The 17,500-nt window shown below is 33.3% G+C and overlaps 1 protein-coding gene across 14 annotated transcripts in view; it reads right to left on the bottom strand.

Annotated features, from left to right (window-relative positions):
* Positions 1-17,500, bottom strand: part of LOC100331556 (signal induced proliferation associated 1 like 2) — an 823,625-nt gene that overhangs the window by 728,983 nt on the left and 77,142 nt on the right. The window lies entirely within an intron of this gene.

Here is a 17,500-nt window from a genome sequence, read left to right as displayed (position 1 = left end):
CCAGTAATTTGGTTGTGGTGCTAACATGTTTACACTCAGTGCAATAGTTAGTTGGATACGAACTAACTTTACCATCTGAATAAACAAAGAGCACTGGTCGCTCACCTACCAAATCTGTAGAGACAGGACAATCAACAGCAACTAGAGCCGCATCTTTATTAAGAGGAGACGAGCAGCAAATCCAGATCTCAACATTTCCAGATGAGAAAAGCTCTCGGGTAAACAATGATCCTTAGGCACATTGTTTTTGTGCATCGCGTGCACTGTAATCCACACGTGAGGCTAGCTGTGCTCTCGTAGAGAGAAAATGAAAACAAAACCTTCACTGTAGCAAATTAGAAAAACAAACACTGTCACGTCAAGCACGTCTAAACACTGTAACATTATTGAATATTGATAAAGTGGCACAATAGAGCGCGCTGAATGATTTGGACCAAGCCTTACTCATGCATTTGGAGATGTAATACAGTACTCCCAGGTACAGACGTCCAGTCCACACGCTTGAATACACGTATGTATATATATATATATATATATATATATATATATATATATATATATATATATATATATATATATATATATATACATACACACATATATATATATATATATATATATATATATATATGTATATATATGTATACATATATATATATATATACATATATATATATATATATATATGTGTGTGTATATATATATATATACATACGTGTATTCAAGCGTGTGGACTGGACGTCTGTACCTGGGAGTACTGTATTACATCTCCAAATGCATGAGTAAGGCTTGGTCCAAATCATTCAGCGCGCTCTATTGTGCCACTTCATCAATATTCAATAATACATAATAATAATTAATTAAACATAAATAAACATACATATATATATAGAAATGTGGAATCTGAAGTATAAAAAATGAACAAAGGTGGAATTAATTTATAAAAATAAATTATATAAATTATTCTATTCTATTCTATTATTTATTCATATTATTTATTCATATATATATGTATGTATATATATATATATATATATATATATATATATATATATATATATATATATATATATATATATATATATATATGTATATATATATGAGCAATTCCATGAAAATGTCAACCTTATCATGAAAAAATAAACTTTTGATCAAAATAACAAAACCTATTTAAATTTGCTCATTAAGGTCTATATTTTATTGTATTGATGTGCTCTTGTTAAATTTTTAATGAAATTGGTTTGTTTGTCCATGAAATATGAGGATTGTGCCAATGGTAAATTTCATTATAATCCAACCACATTTCGTGCTTTAGAATAAGGGATTAAAGACTCACCTTTTCCATGCTTTATGTTAACAGTAATCATTCTGCAGAAGGATTGGAGTCTGTAGTATAAATAATTACCCTTACTTTTTCATAACATTACTGCCCTTTTGATTTATGACCTACATATTTAAGACATCACGCAGCTTCGGTCACGTGTCACGTCCGTAACGATTTAATGAAAAAGTTTATACTGTGGAATAAATATTATAACAAATAAAATGAAACTTTGTATACAAAGCCAAAATATGTCCATACTAATTATGATCGCCAATTCATCTCAGGTCTTTGCTCTAAACAACCACAATTTTGCGTTACGGACGTGACCATTTTTGAACTCCTTATTAATATAAGCCAATGACTAGCGCATATTTGTTCATTAAGATGCTGCATTACAATTACTGACTTACATTACATAACATCCATATGTTATATCAAGAACTGAACATTTCATTTAACTATAAACCACTTTAGTAACATTTCAGAAATAAATGTTTAATAAGAAAACAACATTTTACATATTGCCATAATTGGCCATAATGACTTAACCTATTTCCTCCGTCTTACTTGCGGTTCATGTGCGCACGCGCTGCCTATAGTGAAAGATAATGACAATGAACCATAAGGCTTTGAACCTATACATTTTGTAAAGTATAGGCTAAGCATATAACAATTTTGTTATTTACATGTGATACTGCATTAATTTGCATACATGTTTTATAAGCTGTAAAATGAAAGCATCAGTTTGGTGCGAAGTTATAAAATATTTGTCTTTGTTTGATTTGTAGATTAGGCTATTTAAAATGTATATAAGAACTATTAATAGCTGTTTTTTTCCAAATGGAAAAAAGGGTGGTTTGTTGATTGTAGTCTGCACTAAATCATGATTATGCCTAGTTGAGTTTATGACGCGGCTCCAGGCAGCACAGACGACCAGGATCAGCGCTGGTTCGTCAACTCCTGTGTCAAACTGTGGCCAGAATATCCTTCTTTCATTTTGCTTTTTTGGCAAAAAACATATGTAAGCACGTGTGTTTGCACGTGTTACTGTCATGCGAGTTAACAAATATGTGTTGCTCATAAAAGCCGATCACAACGAACGCGCTTCTTCATTCCAGAGACGTGAGGCGCTCCGCAATGCATTTTATGTTGACAAGAAGAAAAGGAGCACGGTGCTCTTTTGAATGTCACTATAGATAACAACTGAATCAGCTGGTCTATTGTGCGCGAGTGTTGCTGTCAATGTTTTCATAATTTAAATTTTTAAATAACATTATGAAATTCAAGATTTGTAAAGTCATACAACTTTGGATGACTTAAAACAACGACCACAAGTCTCTCCGTCATTAAAAAGTTCGCCGTAGTCATCTTGACACTGCTGTCACCTCCAAGGAAACCCCGCCTCTGCTTTCGTTTGATTGAAGAATGAAAGACGCCACTGAGGTAACATGCTTTTCTTCTGGAGCGCACAAAGCGCTCAATGACAAAACGCGAGGCGCGCAAGGCGCATAATCAATAGCCTCCATGCATTTGGTCTTTTCCCACTGCTCAAAATGCGCACGCCGCGGGTCAGGCCACAGCGGAGTTTTCGTTTCATGCAGAGCATAAATATGTTTTTTATTTCATTAATTAAATAACTATTTATGAAGATAAATTATCAAAGCGACACAATTCATTTTCCAAGCCCTTTATCCAAAATCTAAGCACTTTCAAAGCTTAAAAATTGGCTATAGCCTACATTAAAATTGAAACATTTTCAAAGATTTCCAGCACCCGGCAAATGCGCTTGAGTGCTTATAAAAATTATTTTAATAAGAATAAGAATAAAATAAGAATAAAATCTTGATATTGATCTAAGCTTTAACTACATTATATGAGTATTAAATTTGTTAGAAAATCGATAGGACCTGCAGCTGTAAATATTTAATTCAATATTTTACACAATCGGTTATGAACTATAGCCTAAAAATATAAACATTATAGTCATCCATCGTACATGCCTACAACCAATGACTATTTTCTGCTTGTTTAACATAGCCTACACAAAACCTTTCTTAAGTTATAAAGTTTTCTCTCTCACCCTGGTGCGTATGAACTTTTTGCAACCTGTCCTGAAGTGACTGCCGACGAGAAAAAGAAAGCAAGCGCGAGTGGAGAAATTAAATTATTTATTCCATCAACTAACACGTTAACTAGAATAAACTAAAATAAACTTTGTCAAATATAATATTGCCATATCTGTGACAAAACTAGATTTTAAATATTCTCCACGTAGACAAGGTCTTGCGCAACAGTCGGGCAATGATTTAATTCAAGTTTGTCTGGAAACACTAACTTTAGGAGCCTGCTAAACATAGGCCCATTATAGCTGATTGTTTATTATAAATTCTATATTATTCAGAGTATAAAAGCACCATGTTAGCATGCAACATTGTTACCGAATTGAGTTTTGAACATTCGAACGTGCGTTAACCTTTAACAACACACATGCCATAATACGAATTAAATATAACAAGGTGATATCTATTTAAGTTTGATTAATTGTGCAACCTTACCATTCAGATGTCTCAGAGGTTAAAGTTTATTGGTTTACACACCCAACAGATATCCACAAATAGGTCTTTGGTCAAGTTTTGAAAGCATTTATCTGATTTTCATAATGTGTCAACTGTCAATTTCAGAGCAGTCACGTCCGTAACGAAGACAAGTCACGTCCGTAAAGATAGTTTTTCCTCATTAATGCAAAAATGAAAAACTAAATAAAATTAATTATATATGTCCCATGCAGAGCCAACCCTTATCCTTTTGACTGTTATATATTTTTTTGGCTTCTGCATTTTCATTCACAGAATTTTCACAAAGTATGTCAACTCACAAAACTCATGTCTTTTTTTTGTCACGTCCGTAACGCATTCATTTTGCCGTCATTTTAAATATAAAACACCTGCATAGACTGATATTTTTTTGATGCCTGAACTCCATGGTTAAGGGGTAAGAAAAATATAAACATATATTTCAATATACTGTTAACATATACCTTCTCTGAGAATATACGTTTCATTTTTTTACTGCAAATGTCACGTCCATAACGCTGGAATCAGCCATATATATATGTATATGTATATATATATATATATATATATATATATATATATATATATATATATATATATATATATATATATATATATATATATATATATGTATATATATATATGTATATGTATATATATATATATATATATATATATATATATATATATATATATATATATATATATATGTATATGTATATATATATATATATATATATATATATATATATATATATATGTATATATACATATATATATATGAATAAATAATATGAATAAATAATAGAATAGAATAGAATAATTTATATAATTTATTTTTATAAATTAATTCCAGCTTTGTTCATTTTTTATACTTCAGATTCCACATTTCTACAAAATTAAAAATCTTTATAATTTTTATGACCCCTTACATTTTATTTTTATAGGTTTTTTTTAACCCAAAGCCTCTCTCTATAGAAGTTTAAGGGACTTTACTGCACCATAACAAAATAATAATAAGCAAACTCAAACAGCTCTTCAACAACTCCTGTTAAATGACACAAACACAGAAAAAAGAAGTCCTGACAAACAGAATCTGCACAATATCTGCTACTAATAGCAATGCTTACGATAACAAAAGCCAGTTTAATTACCGCTCTCCATAAGCAGACACATTACCGCAGAAAAACAGCACTAAACAGCTTGATAAATAATGAATGGCTGAATGCCAGAATGAGCTAATGCTTTCCTCTTCACGCTTTACTTCAGGTTAAATAAAGACATCACCGTCTATTATCTGAGAATATAAAACAACACACACAAGCAATATGCACGCGGCTGGACACGCCTTCACTAGTTTTCTGCTTTCAATCAAACTTCAAGGGCCGTTGTTTTAACCTTGAGGTGATGCTGATGCCGATCATTGCGTTTCTCACAGCTGTGGAGAAGAAAATAAAACTGAAGGAGAGAGTGTAAGCAGATATCAGCGTCTACGCTTTCAGAAATGCTCATATTTCTGCTTCAGCGGAGCAGTTCAAGGTCTACACTGTAAAAATATCCGTTAATTAAAAGTTTCTGCACTTTGTTAAGTGTTTCCGTTCATTTTCCTTCAGCGTAGTCCCTTATTTATCAGTGGTCGCCACAGCGGAATGAACCGCCAACTAATCCAGCACACCAATCACAGCCGCAACCCAGTGCTGGGAAACACCCATACACTCTCACATTCACACACAGACTCATACACTACAGACAATGTAGCTTACCCAGTTCCCCTATAGCACATGTGTTTGGACTGTGGGGGAAACCAGAGCACCCGGAGGAAACCCACGCCAACATGAGGAGAACAAGCAAACTCCACACAGAAATGCCAACTGATCCAGCTGAGGCTCGAACCAGAACCTTCTTGCTTTGCGGTCACAGTGCTGACCAGTGTAGAGAGAGCAGAGATTAAACCAGGGAGCTAAACATGCACATCTTGTTGACTGAACTTGAGAAATTAAAGTTCATCATGTGTTGTTTTTATAGTCAGGAGTAAAGGCGAGTTAGTGAAATAAAACTGATATCTTGATTGTTTGGTGCAAATGTCAGATTTAATGAAAAGAAAAGGGTACGAGGTACTACTAATATGAAGCATTGCATTTCTGTGGTATTTCATTTAGAAAACTGATTTTATTTATTTATTTATTTATTAAATAAATAAAAGCTTCTTATTTTTTATTACTTCAAGATGAACAAATTAGCAGATATATTAGTATTATTACTCTAAAATCTATTTATTATGGAAGCTGATTATTTTCCAGTACTATTAAAATATATATTTATTTTACATCATATATTATAAACTTATTATTACACTGAATTGTTTATTTAAAGAATAAAATCATTAAATTATTATTTAAATATTATTAAATTATTTTATTATTAAAAAAGAAAATTATTAATGAAATTAAAAATGTTTTACTCTATTTTATATTTAACCGTTTTATTTCAATATTTTTATTGTTTAGCCTAAGTTAACATTTTTATTGTTAACTTTTATTTAGAAAAAAATCTAAATAAAATATTAATTATTGCATAAATTACATTACTCCAACCTTAATTTTATGTTACAGTATTACAGCATTATTACAATACATTTATTGCCTAGCCTTTCAAATACATTGTTTATACTTCATTTTTATCAAATAAATGGTTAAATATATAAATATAAACATCTTTTAAATTGTGATTTTACATGTGAATGAGTGTGTATGGGTGTTTCCCAGTGATGGATTGCAGCTGGAATGCCATCCACTGTGTAAAACATATACTGGATAAGTTGGCGGTTCATTCGGCTGTGGCGACCCCAGATTAATAAAGGGACAAAGCCGAAAAGAAAATGAATGAATGAATGAATGAAGAAAAACATAAAATACATTTTACAAATTACAAATTAAATAAATGAATTAAAATAAAAAATAACAAAATATTTCAACAATAATTTTTTTAAAAATAAAATAAATAAATAAATAAAAATAAATAGAATAATTAGAATAATCATAAAAATTAAACATAATAAACGTAAAAAATAATCATAATAATACAATAGTATATAATAAAATAATAAAAAGTTATTAATTAATTAATTAGTTAATATAAAAGTAAATGAATTTAAATTAAGTATAAAATATTTAAACAATTAAAAAATAAATAAATATAAAAAATAAACAAATAAAATACTGTAATAACGTTTAACCTGAATTTAACTTTATTGCAATAACATATATTAGTTATATATAATAGTTAAATATAATATTTAAATATAATAGTTATATATAATATAATATTATTAGGTCTTGGAAACAGATTGCCAGCCATGCAACTGACGGGTTTCTTCTGAATGGCTTGTGTTTGTTTGGGGCGAGAGCCAAAGTGGCCCTTCACACAGACACACACACACACACACACACACAGACACACACACACACACACACACACACACACACACACACACACACACACACACACACACAGGTCCAAACGGCCCCTTCACACACACTGGTCCTTCACACACTCCTGCTTTCATCTGCGGCTCATAACTCAGCCTCTCAGCGGGAAACTCCACCACAAGCTGACACTCCAATCATCAACAGACTTGAACCTGCTCTGTAATAAAACCAGCTCTCTATGACCTGTGACCAACACTGCTGGACATCTAACAGACACTTTATCGAGGAGATCACACACTTTCAGATTGTAGGACGATAACCGGATTCAAGGTTTACTTTGGTTTGGAAAACTCAAGCTTTTAAAACCCTTAAAATGTCCTGTTATACCATTCCTACAGTATACAGCTCAAGTCAGAATTATATATAAATGCAAAAAGGGAAATAATATTAGAGAAGCACCAAATTCAGTCACTGAACAACAAACAACATATTCAATTCCCAGAACACTGACATAAAGGAAACGCAGCGCACAGCTTTAGTTGCCATGTACATGATGATGGATGATATACTGATGGAGAAAGCGTCATGTTTACAGCATGCTCGCGACACGCTCTTCTCTGTGGGTGGTGAGACTCATGAAGAAACCCAGACGGAGGAAGCATGAACGTTCTGAAGTCTACAGAAACACGCTGCAGGCTAAACTCCAACGCAAGTACAAATGAAGAGAGTATTTGTCTGTGTGTGTGTTTGCTCCTTCAGTCCCCAGTGTCCGTTCGCTGGGTTATTAGCGCATTTATAAAAAAAAGGAAGCACTTTTTCTGTATAATTAGCACTGCTAAATGTGTAAATGCATACTAGCATAGTGCGTGTCATATTTAATAAGTAAGAAAAAATAATAGTAGAAATTAAATTAAACTGCAATTATGCGATTTCAAAAGCCCCTTTCACACAGTGATACCGGTAAATATCTGGAAAATTTCCGGAACGACTTTACCGGTATATTGAAAAAAGCGCTGTTCACACAGACGAGGACGTTACGGAAATTTTCCGGAAAAGAGCATTCACACATCCACTCCAAATACCGGTAAATTCTGACATCATTAACCACAAATGAGCTTTAAACGGCTGCGCTTGTATTTGTAAACATTTGACTAAATTACAAACTCTGTGGATGATCAATATTGTGAACAACTTTCGCAGGATCACTTTCGCATGTCGAGATGTTCATAATATGTGCGTGTGCTGGCGCTCACAGGCTGTTTCACAGGCACACGCAAAGCTTGAAGGTAAACAAACAACGGCTTATCATAAGCATCTCATCGATGATTATTTACACAGTTGGCATTAAGAAGAACATATAAACGTGATCTGACTAACTTCTAGCAGCTAAATGTGTCTGGAAAAATATTCAAAGGCTTTTATTCTCACAAACCGCGCGGACGTAAATGCGTCTGACTGTTGTGATTGGCTAAAGCAGACGTCTCACGTCAGCACGTTCTAGATGTGCACGCGCTTATTACGGCAATCTTCCTTCTGCATTCACACAGCGCAGCATTCCGGCAAATTACCGGTAATGTTACAACTTCTCTTTCCGGAAAATAACCAGAATGAATTTACCGGTATTTTCAAAAAGGACCTGTTCACACATACAATCTTTCCGGAAAATTGCCGGCTAATCTCAGCCTTTGCATTGTCCAAAAAAAATATTACAAAAATCTGAACGACAAAACTAGCCATACGGGTGCTTTTAAAAAAAATTATATTCGTACATTCATTCACTTTCCTTCAGCTTAGTCTCAATTTTAGAAGTTGCCACAGTGGATTGAACTTCCAATTTTTAGGTTTTACGCAGCGGATGCCCTTCCAGCTGCAACCCAGTACTGGGAAACACCCACCCACACACACACACACACACACACACTCATACACTACAGCCAATTGTGTTTACCCAATTCACCTATAGCGCATGTGTTTGGACTAGGGTGGAAACCGGAGCATCCGGAAGAAACCCATCATGGAGAGAAACCCATCATGGATCATGGAGAGAACATGCAAACTCCACACTGAAATGCCAACTGACCCAGCTGAGGCTCAAACCAGTGACTGCTGTGAGGCTACAGAGTAAAGATAAGACAATATTTGTCTGAGATGCAACTATTTGTCTATCTGGTATATGAAAAGATTGCTTTTATAGTGGAATATATATATATATATATATATATATATATATATATATATATATATATATATATATATATATATATATATATATATATATATAAAAAAAATTATTTTTTTTTTTACTAGTGCTGTCATAATTTGTTTGTTAACGCATGCAATTAATTTTAAATATTTAACGCGTTAAAAAAAAATGTACGCAATAGCAGTTTTTTTTCTGTTGTGGCCGACGTGTGTTCAACATGCATAGAAATACGGATAAGACCAAGGAAGCGCTTTTAGAAGCGTTTTCTCCAGGGTTTTATGCAATTTCAGGTGTTTCATTTGTAACTTTCAACTTGTTTTAATGGAATTTGATAGCGCATGGCGACTGGAAAGAAAAACCTTCGCATTTTGTGACTCGTTGGTCCTATAAGATAATCAAAAATCTATGTTTACATGGTAGACTCTTAATAAGAGTGTTATCTTAATCATAGTAAAATCTGAGTATTGGTGTCCATGTAAATGAAGTGCGAGATGAAGTCGCGAGCTGTCAAAAACAGCGCATTCCTTTGCCTTTCAGCATGAGCCCTCCAATGTTTCATTAAGTTTGACGTGTTTCACCCTTAAACGCAACTTTTGTAAAGCGTCTGCTTTATAAATTTTTGACATTATTTAATTCATGTGTGTATACTTGTATTTCGTTCAGTACTTAGAGGAGGAGGAGCAACAGAGACAGAACCCTCTTGTCCTGCTGCTTGGGGATGAACTAAACTGCTCTCAGACGTTTGTTGTTGGAGGAGTGGCACTAAACTCATGGATTTAAATAAAGCATTACCAATGTATTAAAAAGCTGTGTTTTATTAACATATAAAGATGACTACTACTACTATAATAATAATGATAATAATAATAACAATTTATTATTATATAGTGGTTAAGCCCCTTTTTAGTCAAAATAACCCAACAAATTAGTTATTTTTGTAACCCAAATTGTTGGGTTGACCTTAACAACCCAATAGATTGGGTTAAAACCCGGAAGCTGAAATTAGCTGACAAAAGCTCAAAGTTATCCAGTTTTCCCCACAATTAAAGTTGACAGGTGCTAACATTGTCTTAACTGATGCTCAACACACACAAATCTGTTAATATAAAAAAAAAAGTTCTCCAGGGTGTCCTGAACCTTTAAAATGACACAAACCCAAACCAAAACTTTTCAAAGTGAGATTTTTTTTCCTTTCTTTAGTCCGTTGTTTCTTGAGATGTATATTATTTTTCTATTTAGTTACTGATGACTGCTTTACGAAGACCCAAAAGGGACGTGATAGTGGAGAAAAGAAATGGGAGAAAAAAGAAAAAAAACGAGTGATAGGCAAACATATTTTTGAAAGTTTTTGCGTTCCCTCACAAATATGTTTCAAGAGTTCACACTTAGCTGATGATTTATAAAAGCTTGTTTGGCATGCTGTCCCGGGAGAGAGCCCCGAGCTCAAGGACTCTTCGAGTCCGGGGCTTCCTCCCATTTGGCAGAGCGAGAGGGGAGCCTGAGCTCGGTGGATCTCAGAAGTCCTCTGCTGCGGTAGCTAAGGGAACACAAGGGTTGGATAAATGCTTGGTTTTTATGTATATTGAACGTCTTTGGATGGTGGGAGGAAAACGGAGCACCCGGGGAAAACCCACGCGGACACGGGGAGAACATACAAACTCCTCACAGAAACACTCACCGGTCCTGGGGCCCAGGGGCCTCATGTACGAAGACTTGCGTGGAAATCTTACTAAAACATTGCGTACGCACAAAGCAGTAAATGTGCGTACGCAGAAAAAAATTCAGATGTATGAAACACTGCGTACGCCGAATCTCACGCATATTCTTTTGTACATCTGAATGAACGTAAAACTGAGCGCAACATGCACGAGCACAAAACCCCTCCCTGCCTCCTCCCCCGTATGAATATGCTAATGACTATGCTAATGGCAAAACCCAATGAAAAAGCAATGGAAAAAGCAAGCAAAAAGAGAAACTTCGAACAGAATGTGAATTGGAGGTGCTGCTTTCGGAGGTAGACCGGAGAAAAGCGGTGTTATTTGCAAGTTTGTTCTTTGGAATTAACAACAAAAGAAAAAAACAGAGTGGAAGAGTTTAGCTGATGCGGTCAACACAGTTGGGTCTGAACATATCGCAGTGAGTGCATTAAAAAAAAAAACAAATAGTGTGGTTTATACCTGTAAAATGTTGCAAGACGCCTAACAGTCTCAGTGGCGCGCTTGAAGACGCTTGTGATCATGAATTGATACGTTCGAGCATGAACTCGGCTCGAATCCAGCGTCTGATGAATTCTTTCTTGTTTTTTCCCCCGCTACATATCAGATTTTGCCAACTATTTATCACGAGAAAGACAAGTAGGCATCATCAATAAGTTCATATCAATAAGCATCATATTTTATTTGCACATTTATTGAATGGAAATGTTTCTGATTCATGCAAATTCATCTTCAGATAGTGTCTTTATAGCAATGTGCGTGCAGTAGATCGCTCAGATTACATTGGGAAAACAGGCGACTGCTGCAAATTGTGCTTTAATGTTTAGCTGGTCAACTGTATGGTATGGAAACCTTATATACCTGCTGAACCCGTCTCATACAGCTGCCATTGCAAGGCTCAGACACTTTGTAGAGAGGAATTTAACACAACTGCCTCTAGGAGTCGCCAATGGAAATAAAACAGACACGCACAAAAAATGTGCGCACGCCTGCCAGAAAGCTGCCGTGAAGCTGCGCACATTCCCACGTTCAGTTCATTGTTAGTAAATCCAAACGTGAGCGATTCTGAGCGTGAAACCTGGCGTACGCAAAGTTTTTGTGCGTACGCAGTGTTGATACATGAGGCCCCAGGGCTGGCGGTGTTCTTGCTGTGGGGCTCGCAGTGCTAACCACTGGGCCGCCGTGCCGCCCAGTCAGAGGTAAAAGAGGAGGAGGGGGGTTTCTTCCAAATGAAGATAAAGTGAATTGAAAACTGTGGTTATTTAAAGTAGCTTAGGTCGAGACCAGCCGTGATAAATCATAAGCACGTGATCCTCTCGAAATTAGTTTATGAATAAACTTCACTTTATGTTCCTTCGCAAAACTGTTGTTCGACAAACAATTCACTTCATGCATGACAACCCGCCTCCTGTTTTTGCCGGGATTGTCCCATATTTTACCATTATTTAATTTTATTAGCCATTTTCTTATATTTCTCTCATATTTTTCAATCTTGAAAGCATGTTGAAAATAATATAAACATGTCTGAATTCACTTTCTTTCCATTAAGCTGTGGGTCGATCAGCGCCCCTCATATGCAACCTCTGAATGGAGCACCGGTGCTACAAAGTAAAAAAGTTGATTTTGAGCCCCGTCACCTATCGGATATTTTTCCAGAAGCAGACAAAATAAAAGCAGACTTGTGGTAAGCCAAGGACAAGGAGAACTTCTGATAAAAGAAAAGCAAAGTTTTGAAGCCAAAGTAGATCCTTCATCCTCCCCGTAACATGTCAAGTGTTCGCCCTTGCCCTGGAGCAGCTGGAACCATCCCTCAAATCCCAGATGCCTTGCTTCTCCAGAAAATAGAAATGGGCTGTTAGCAGAGCCATCTATCCTGTGTCCAAATGAAATTGCTGGCCAGTAGCCCATAATAAAGCACTCGTCCCTGAAGACGCGGCCCTTTTTCCTGGTGCACATGACGGACTTTCCAGGACACTTGTTGATAGGGAGCACGTTTCACAGCGTGGAGCATTTAGAAGAGAAACACTCTACAGTATGTAGTGCTTTTCAACTGCAGTCAGACACGTGATCAGCTAAGAGCAAAAAACTATACAAAGTGTCTAGACTGTAAATAAAATTAATAATAATAATAATAATAATAATAATAATAATAATAATAATAATAATAATAATATTACAAAAATATTATAATAATTATGATTATTAATAATTATTATAATTATCATAATTACAATTATTATTCATATTCTAATTAATAACTATAATAATCACAAGAATGAAAATAATTATAATAAATAATAATATTGCTATTACTATTATTATTATTATTATTATTATTGGAAAAATACTAAAATATTATTATTAAAATTTTACTATGGTATTATTTTATACTACTATTACTATTATTAAAAATATTATTATTATTTATTATTAATAATAGAAATAATAATAGTTATTATTATTATTATTATTATTATTATTATTATTATTATTATTATTATTATTACTACATTAATTTATTGATTTTTTTTTCGGCTTAGTCCCTTTATTAATCCGAGGTCCCCACACCGGAATGAACCGCCAACTTAGCTTATGTTTTACACAGCGGATGCCCTTCCAGCTACAACTCAACACTGGGAAACACCCATACGCACTCATTCACACACACATACACTACGGCCAATTTTGTTTACCAAATCACCTAAAGCGCATGTCTTTGGACTTGTGGAAGAAACTGGAGCATCCGGAGGAAACCCACGCCAACACAGGGAGAACATGCAAACTCCACACAGAAATGCCAACTGACCCAGCCGAGGCTCAAACCAGTGACCTTCTTGCTGTGAGGTGACAGCACTACCAACTGCGCCACTGCGTCACCCACCATTATATTATATATTATAGAAATATTATTAGGCAAATTATTATTAATATGATTATTATTAATCATTATTATTACTATTATAAAAATATTATTCTTATTTGTATTATTAATTATATTAATAATAACATTTATTATTATTATTATTATTATTGTTGTTGTTGTAAACAATTATTATTATTATTATTATTATTATTATTATTAAAAATAACACAAAAATATTATTATAAAAATTGTACTATTGTATTATTATTATTATTATTATTATTATTATTATTAATTATTTTAATTATTATTATTTAAAATATTATTCTTATTTTATAAATATTAATAATAATAATAATAATAATAACATTAACTATTATTGTTCTGATTATATTATACATTATAAAATATTATTATTATAGATATTATTTAATATTATTAATCATTGTTAATGCTATTATTAAATATAATATTCTTGTTCTTAATAATAATAATAATATGAATAATAATAATAATACAGTACTAAAATATTATATTAATGAGTATTATTATTATTAGTATTAATAATAAAAAGAATAAGAATCGTATTTTTATAATATTAATAATTATACTATTAATAATAGTAAAAATAATAATAATAATAGTAATAATAATAATAATAATAATAATAATAATAATAATAATAATAATAATAATAATAATAAAATAATAATAATTATTAAAAATATTACTAAAATAGTTTTTTTTTATTTACCATGGTATTATAATTATTAAGAATATAATAGTAAAACATAAAATGCAATCCATCAATGTAAAACTATATCTAAGAGCACAATCACAGCAGTGGCTCATTGACTGAGTATCTGAATGCTCAGCTCTTCTGTTCATCTGCTGAAGTGTTTTGTGTTTGTTTCTGCGCTCTGAAGGCCAAAGAAGCACCTTTGTGGGCTTCATCAAAAAACAACCATCTGTAGTGGACAAGGTCAGATCGAGCGTTTGGCAGAGACAAAAGCCTCAGCAGGACACAATACACCAGCACCGGCACCGGCACCACACAACCACAGCCACACCCACACCGACCCACCTACTAAACTACATCCAATCAGCTCGCAGTAAAAAAAAAAAAAAGCCACGCCCACTTTTTATCACTTAACATTACGTTTCTTTAGGAACTGCATCACAATATAAAAAAAATGTTCACAGCTTCAGGTTCATGTGGAATTTATCATAAGTGCATGTGCAGATCTGAAGGCCTGAGCGATATCAGAGGACATTGAAGATGCTGAGAGCTGTGAGAGTGTTAATGTGAGTCTGCTAAAGTGCAGAGGTCACTGAGAGAAGTGCGCTTTTCACTTGTGTTTTCTCACCATCTACACTGGCTCAGGTCAGAGGAAGTGCACTTCAGTCATAACACACACAACATCACATCACGTCAACAGAGACGACTTCAAAACTCAAAAACAAGTGCTTTCGGGGAGTCTCAGGATCTCTTTTGGGGAGTTAAGTATTACAGTTTTTGGAGATTTAAAATAAAAAACAGTTTGTCAAATAAATCTTACTAAAAAAAATATATAATATGAAATAAATATTAGATTTTTACAATTGTTATTAAATAAACATAAAAATACAAGTAAAATCACCAACATTTTTGTTCAATTATTAAACCTTTTTGGATGGATGGATGGATGGATGGATGGATGGATGGATGGATGGATGGATGGATGGATGGATGGATGGATGGATGGATGGATGGATGGATGGATGGATGTTTGAAATATTTTTGTTAAAATATTTGACATTTTAAAGAAAAAAACATTCAAATTAAAATATTAATATTGAAATTGTAAGCATTAAAGATGAGAATCTAACTCAGAAACAACCTAAAACCATGTAAAAATGTATATATTTGGTAAAAACTTGCCTGTGCAATAAATTTTTACTCATTTAACTAACTTAACATATTACATAACATAACTTAACATAACTTATTTGGATATGAAAGGATATGAATATAGTATGGAAGGATATTATAGATGGTTAGGAAAGATATTATGGATGGATATGGATATTGATGTGGAAGGATATTATGGATGGATATGGATATTGATATGGAAGGAAATTATGGATGGATATGGATATTGATGTGGAAGGATATTATGGATGGATATGGATATTGATATGGAAAGATATTATGGATGGATATGGATATTGATATGGAAAGATATTATGGATGGATATGGATTTTGGTATGGAATGATATTATGGATGATATGAACAGGGAAGGATGTTATGGATGGATATGGATATTGATACGGAATGATATTATGGATGATATGAACAGGGAAGGATGTTATGGATGGATATGGATATTGATATGGATATTGATATTATGGATGGATATGGATATTGATATAGAAGGAAATAATGGATGGATATGGGAGGATATTATGGATGATATGGATGGGGAAGGATACAATGGATGGTTATATGAAAGGATATGAATATGAACATGGTTATAGAAGGATATTAAAGATGGATATGGATTGATATGGAAGGATATTATGAATGTCATGGATGGGGAAGGATATTATGGATGATGATGAATATTGATGGGAAGGATGTTATGGATGGATATGGAAAGATATTATGGAAATATATGGATGGGGAAGGATATTATGGATGGATATGGATGGGGAAGTATTTGAATGGATAGAATATAGGATATGTATATTGTGGATAGATATGGAAGGATATTATGGATGGATATGGATATTGATGGGGAAGAATATTTTGGATGGATATGGATATGGATAGGGGAAGGGTATTATGGATGGATATGAATATGAAACAATGTGAATATAAATATGGTTATAAAAGAATATTATAGATGGATATGGATTGATATGGAAGGATATTATGGATGGATATGGATGGGAAGGATATTATGGATGGACATGGATGGGGAAGGATATTAGGGATGGATTTGGATGGATGGTGAAGGCTATTATGGATGAATATGGATGGATATGGAAAGATATTATGGATAGATATGGATGGGGAAGGATTTTATGGATGGATATGGATGGATATGAAAGGATAATATAAAAGGATATGGATGGGGGAAAATAATATGGATGTATATGGATCGATATAGATGGATAGAATGTTACAGTTTATGATGGATGGATGGATAGATAGATGGATGATGGAACAAATTTAAGACCCTCAAAATACACATCATATTTATTTTTCTATAATAAATTATGCCGCATTTAATATGTAAAATATCTAAATGTCATTCTATAGACCAAATCCTCAACCATCTATATTCAACACTTTTGGTTGTAGACTTTTGTTGTAATTTTTAGTGTGCGCGCACACACGCACATACTCA

This window comes from Danio rerio, chromosome 13 (genome assembly GCF_049306965.1).
Source record: "Danio rerio strain Tuebingen ecotype United States chromosome 13, GRCz12tu, whole genome shotgun sequence".
NCBI lineage: Eukaryota > Metazoa > Chordata > Actinopteri > Cypriniformes > Danionidae > Danio > Danio rerio.
Note: the sequence above shows the minus strand (reverse complement) of the source record. Positions and strands in the feature narration are given on the sequence as shown.